The sequence below is a fragment of the Cherax quadricarinatus genome, chromosome 29 (assembly GCF_038502225.1).
Source record: "Cherax quadricarinatus isolate ZL_2023a chromosome 29, ASM3850222v1, whole genome shotgun sequence".
Lineage (NCBI taxonomy): Eukaryota > Metazoa > Arthropoda > Malacostraca > Decapoda > Parastacidae > Cherax > Cherax quadricarinatus.
Window position 1 is genome coordinate 10,529,332 of NC_091320.1, and position 6,000 is coordinate 10,535,331.

Sequence of the window (6,000 nt, forward strand, 5' to 3'; positions counted from 1 at the left end):
CCCCCGCGGCCCGGTCTGTGACCAGGCCTCCTGGTGGATCAGCGCCTGATCAACCAGGTTGTTGCTGCTGGCTGCACGCAAACCAACGTACGAGCCACAGCCCGGCTGATCAGGAACTGACTTTAGGTGCTTGTCCAGTGCCAGCTTGAAGACTGCCAGGGGTCTGTTGGTAATCCCCCTTATGTGTGCTGGGAGGCAGTTGAACAGTCTCGGGCCCCTGACACTTATTGTATGGTCTCTTAACGTGCTAGTGACACCCCTGCTTTTCATTGGGGGGATGGTGCATCGTCTGCCAAGTCTTTTGCTTTCGTAGTGAGTGATTTTCGTGTGCAAGTTCGGTACTAGTCCCTCTAGGATTTTCCAGGTGTATATAATCATGTATCTCTCCCTCCTGCGTTCCAGGGAATACAGGTTTAGAAACCTCAAGCGCTCCCAGTAATTGAGGTGTTTTATCTCCGTTATGCGCGCCGTGAAAGTTCTCTGTACATTTTCTAGGTCGGCAATTTCACCTGCCTTGAAAGGTGCTGTTAGAGTGCAGCAATATTCCAGCCTAGATAGAACAAGTGACCTGAAGAGTGTCATCATGGGCTTGGCCTCCCTAGTTTTGAAGGTTCTCATTATCCATCCTGTCATTTTTCTAGCAGATGCGATTGATACAATGTTATGGTCCTTGAAGGTGAGATCCTCCGACATAATCACTCCCAGGTCTTTGACGTTGGTGTTTCGCTCTGTAGCATGTAGACTGCTGTAGCATGTAGAGTACTGTAGCATGTAGAGTACTGTAGCATGTAGAGTGCTGTAGCATGTAGAGTACTGTAGCATGTAGAGTACTGTAGCATGTAGAGTACTGTAGCATGTAGAGTGCTGTAGCATGTAGAGTACTGTAGCATGTAGAGTACTGTAGCATGTAGAGTGCTGTATCATGTAGAGTACTGTAGCATGTAGAGTACTGTAGCATGTAGAGTGCTGTAGCATGTAGAATGCTGTAGCAAGTAGAATACTGTAGCATGTAGAGTGCTGTAGCATGTAGAGTACTGTAGCATGTAGACTGCTGTAGCATGTAGAGTGCTGTAGCATGTAGACTGCTGTAGCATGTAGAGTGCTGTAGCATGTAGAATGCTGTAGCAAGTAGAATACTGTAGCATGTAGAGTGCTGTAGCATGTAGACTGCTGTAGCATGTAGAGTGCTGTAGCATGTAGAATGCTGTAGCAAGTAGAATACTGTAGCATGTAGAATGCTGTAGCAAGTAGAATACTGTAGCATGTAGAGTACTGTAGCATGTAGAGTACTGTAGCATGTAGAGTGCTCTAGCATGTAGAGTGCTGTAGCATGTAGAGTACTGTAGCATGTAGAGTGCTCTAGCATGTAGAGTGCTGTAGCATGTAGAGTGCTGTAGCATGTAGAGTACTGTAGCATGTAGAGTACTGTAGCATGTAGAGTACTGTAGCATGTAGAGTACTGTAGCATGTAGAGTACTGTAGCATGTAGAGTACTGTAGCATGTAGAGTACTGTAGCATGTAGAGTACTGTAGCATGTAGAGTGCTGTAGCATGTAGAGTGCTGTAGCATGTAGAGTGCTGTAGCATGTAGAGTGCTGTAGCATGTAGAGTACTGTAGCATGTAGAGTGCTGTAGCATGTAGAGTACTGTAGCATGTAGAGTGCTGTAGCATGTAGAGTGCTGTAGCATGTAGAGTGCTGTAGCATGTAGAGTGCTGTAGCATGTAGAGTACTGTAGCATGTAGAGTGCTGTAGCATGTAGAGTGCTGTAGCATGTAGAGTACTGTAGCATGTAGAGTGCTGTAGCATGTAGAGTACTGTAGCATGTAGAGTACTTGTGTGTTGTATTACATCATATCAACAGTATTATCTTCATGAGTAGTATGATACCCGTCTGTGTATTTTATTACTCTGTAAACTCAAATATGTAAATTATCTATCTATACGTGTGGTAAAGTATTATTCTTATGCGTAGATGTTTCGCCATATTGTCTGTACATTTATAAATATACTATTATTGGTTAACAATGTGTGTTTGTAAACATAAACAAGTAATCACAAATATTTACGGGGTAGAACTTTTCCAAAAGACTCAATAACACAATATACTCACAGTATCAACGGAGAGATCCACTGCCTCTCGTAGTATTTGTTTTCCTCTGTGACTGGGAATCCCGCCTCACTCCTTTATATACCTTCCCCCCCCCCTAACTTGAGGAGTGCTGAGACATCTGTTTGCTTGACTTGTTTTTCTACCAACTAAGCGTCTATGCCTTGGTAGTTGACCATAAATGGGAAGAGGTAATCCACTGAAACACTCTTGCCGGAGAAGCTAGCTAGGTTCAATATCATGACCTATTCACTGAAGTGAGCAGTTGCTGTGTCATGTTTATGACGGAGAGGTGAGGGTTTTACCTGATGTTCACCTGTATCTGCTTTTACTGAGTTACTTGAAAACTATCGGTCCCACGAGTACACTAACTAGTCAAGGCAGGCGAAATTGCAGATCTGGAGAACGTACAGAGAACTTTCACGGCACGCATAAATACGATAAAGCACCTAAACTACGCAGGCTAGAAAGATACTTGATAATATACACATGGAAAATCCTAGAGGGATTAGTCCCAAACTTGTATGCGAAAATCACTCCCTACGAAAGCAATAGACTGGGCAGGAGAGGCAAAATCCCTCCAATTAAAAGCAGGGGACCCACGAGTACGCTAACAGACAATACATTAAGTGTCGGGGCCCAAGGCTGTTCAACTGCCTTCCAGCATACATGAGGGGGATGACCAATAGACCCCGAGCTGTCTTCAAGAAGGCACTGGACAGGCAACTAAAGTCAGTACATTTAATTTTGAATGAAGATGAAATGTGGGCATAATAATAAAAAAATGATAAAGCAGAAATAATAATTAAATAATAATAATAATAATAATAATAATAATAATAATAATAAATGCAGTAGCAATTACAACATCAACAGCAACATAAACAGAAACAGTAATACCTGGAGAGGGTTTCGGGTCCTGGTCTGTGACCAGGCCTCTTGGTGGATCAGGGTCTGATCAACCAGGCTGTTACTGTTAGCCACACGCAACCCGACGCACGAACCACAGCCCGGCTGCTTAGGTACTGACTTCAGGTGCCTGTCCAACACCTTCTTGAAGACAGCCAGGGGTCTATTGGTAATCCCCCTTATGTATGCTGGGAGGCAGTCCTTATGTATGCTGGGAGGCAGCTGAACAGTCTTGGGCCCCTGACACTTACTGTGTTGTCTTCTTATCATGCTAGTGGCGCCCTTGCCTTTCATTAGGGGAATGTTGCAGGATGTTGTAGGTATAGAAATAGATATAAAATAATAATAATAATAATAATAATAATAATAATAATAATAATAATAATAATAATAATAATATTAATAATAATAATAATAATAATAATAATAATAATAATAATAATAATAATAATAATAATAAATATAATAATAATAATAATAATAAGAAGAAGAAGAAGAAGAAGAAGAAGAAGAGTAATAATAACAACATAAATAATAACTGCCTTTTTAATATGAAACACAAACACTTGTTTTATACTTTCCAACATTAATATTTTCAGAGTACACAGTAACACCTGCAACGTTACTGCAACACTTATATATACGATACAAGTACAAGAGTGCAACACTTATATTTACGATACAAGTACAAGAGTGCAACACTTATATTTACGATACAAGTACAAGAGTGCAACACTTACATTTACGATACAAGTACAAGAGTGAAACACCTGACATTTACGATACAAGTACAAGAGTGCAACACTTATATTTACGATACAAGTACAAGAGTGCAACACTGACATTTACGATACAAGTACAAGAGTGCAACACTTATATTTACGATACAAGTACAAGAGTGCAACACTTATATTTACGATACAAGTACAAGAGTGCAACACTTACATTTACGATACAAGTACAAGAGTGCAACACTTATATTTACGATACAAGTACAAGAGTGCAACACTTATATTTACGATACAAGTACAAGAGTGCAACACTTATATATACGATACAAGTACAAGAGTGCAACACTTATATTTACGATACAAGTACAAGAGTGCAACACTTATATTTACGATACAAGTACAAGAGTGCAACACTTACATTTACGATACAAGTACAAGAGTGAAACACCTGACATTTACGATACAAGTACAAGAGTGCAACACTTATATTTACGATACAAGTACAAGAGTGCAACACTGACATTTACGATACAAGTACAAGAGTGCAACACTTATATTTACGATACAAGTACAAGAGTGCAACACTTATATTTACGATACAAGTACAAGAGTGCAACACTTACATTTACGATACAAGTACAAGAGTGCAACACTGACATTTACGATACAAGTACAAGAGTGCAACACTTACATTTACGATACAAGTACAAGAGTGCAACACTGACATTTACGATACAAGTACAAGAGTGCAACACTTATATTTACGATACAAGTACAAGAGTGCAACACTTATATTTACGATACAAGTACAAGAGTGCAACACTTACATTTACGATACAAGTACAAGAGTGCAACACTTACATTTACGATACAAGTACAAGAGTGCAACACTGACATTTACGATACAAGTACAAGAGTGCAACACTTACATTTACGATACAAGTACAAGAGTGCAACATTTACATTTACGATACAAGTACAAGAGTGCAACACTTACATTTACGATACAAGTACAAGAGTGCAACACTTACATTTACGATACAAGTACAAGAGTGCAACATTTACATTTACGATACAAGTACAAGAGTGCAACACTTACATTTACGATACAAGTACAAGAGTGCAACACTGACATTTACGATACAAGTACAAGAGTGCAACACTTATATTTACGATACAAGTACAAGACTGCAACATTTACATTTACGATACAAGTACAAGAGTGCAACACTGACATTTACGATACAAGTACAAGAGTGCAACACTTACATTTACGATACAAGTACAAGACTGCAACATTTACATTTACGATACAAGTACAAGAGTGCAACACCGACATTTACGATACAAGTACAAGAGTGCAACACTTACATTTACGATACAAGTACAAGAGTGCAACACTTACATTTACGATACAAGTACAAGAGTGCAACACTTACATTTACGATACAAGTACAAGAGTGCAACACTTACATTTACGATACAAGTACAAGAGTGAAACACCTGACATTTACGATACAAGTACAAGAGTGCAACACTTACATTTACGATACAAGTACAAGAGTGCAACACTGATATTCACGATACAAGTACAAGAGTGAAACACTTACGTTTACGATACAAGTACAAGAGTGAAACACCTGACATTTACGATACAAGTACAAGAGTGAAACACTCATATTTACGATACAAGTACAAGAGTGCAACACTTACATTTACGATACAAGTACAAGAGTGAAACACCTGACATTTACGATATAAGTACAAGAGTGCAACACCTGACATTTACGATACAAGTACAAGAGTGCAACACTTACATTTACGATACAAGTACAAGAGTGAAACACCTGACATTTACAATACAAGTACAAGAGTGCAACACTGACATTTACGATACAAGTACAAGAGTGCAACACTTACATTTACGATACAAGTACAAGAGTGAAACACTTACATTTACGATATAAGTACAAGAGTGAAACACCTGACATTTACGATACAAGTACAAGAGTGCAACACCTGACATTTACGATACAAGTACAAGAGTGCAACACTTACATTTACGATACAAGTACAAGAGTGCAACACCTGACATTTACGATACAAGTACAAGAGTGCAACACTTACATTTACGATACAAGTACAAGAGTGCAACACTTACATTTACGATACAAGTACAAGAGTGCAACACTTACATTTACGATACAAGTACAAGAGTGAAACACTTACATTTACGATATAAGTACAAGAG

The 6,000-nt window shown here is 39.0% G+C and overlaps 1 protein-coding gene across 1 annotated transcript in view; it reads right to left on the reverse strand.

Annotated features, from left to right (window-relative positions):
• Positions 1 to 2,247, reverse strand: part of LOC128690665 (insulin-like growth factor-binding protein 7) — a 99,240-nt gene extending 96,993 nt beyond the window's left edge. Inside the window, exon 1 of the mRNA XM_070089612.1 lies at positions 2,113 to 2,247. The gene's annotated coding sequence lies outside the window, so the exon portion shown is untranslated. The remainder of the gene's footprint in view (positions 1 to 2,112) is intronic.
• Between the last annotated feature and the right edge of the window lie 3,753 nt (positions 2,248 to 6,000).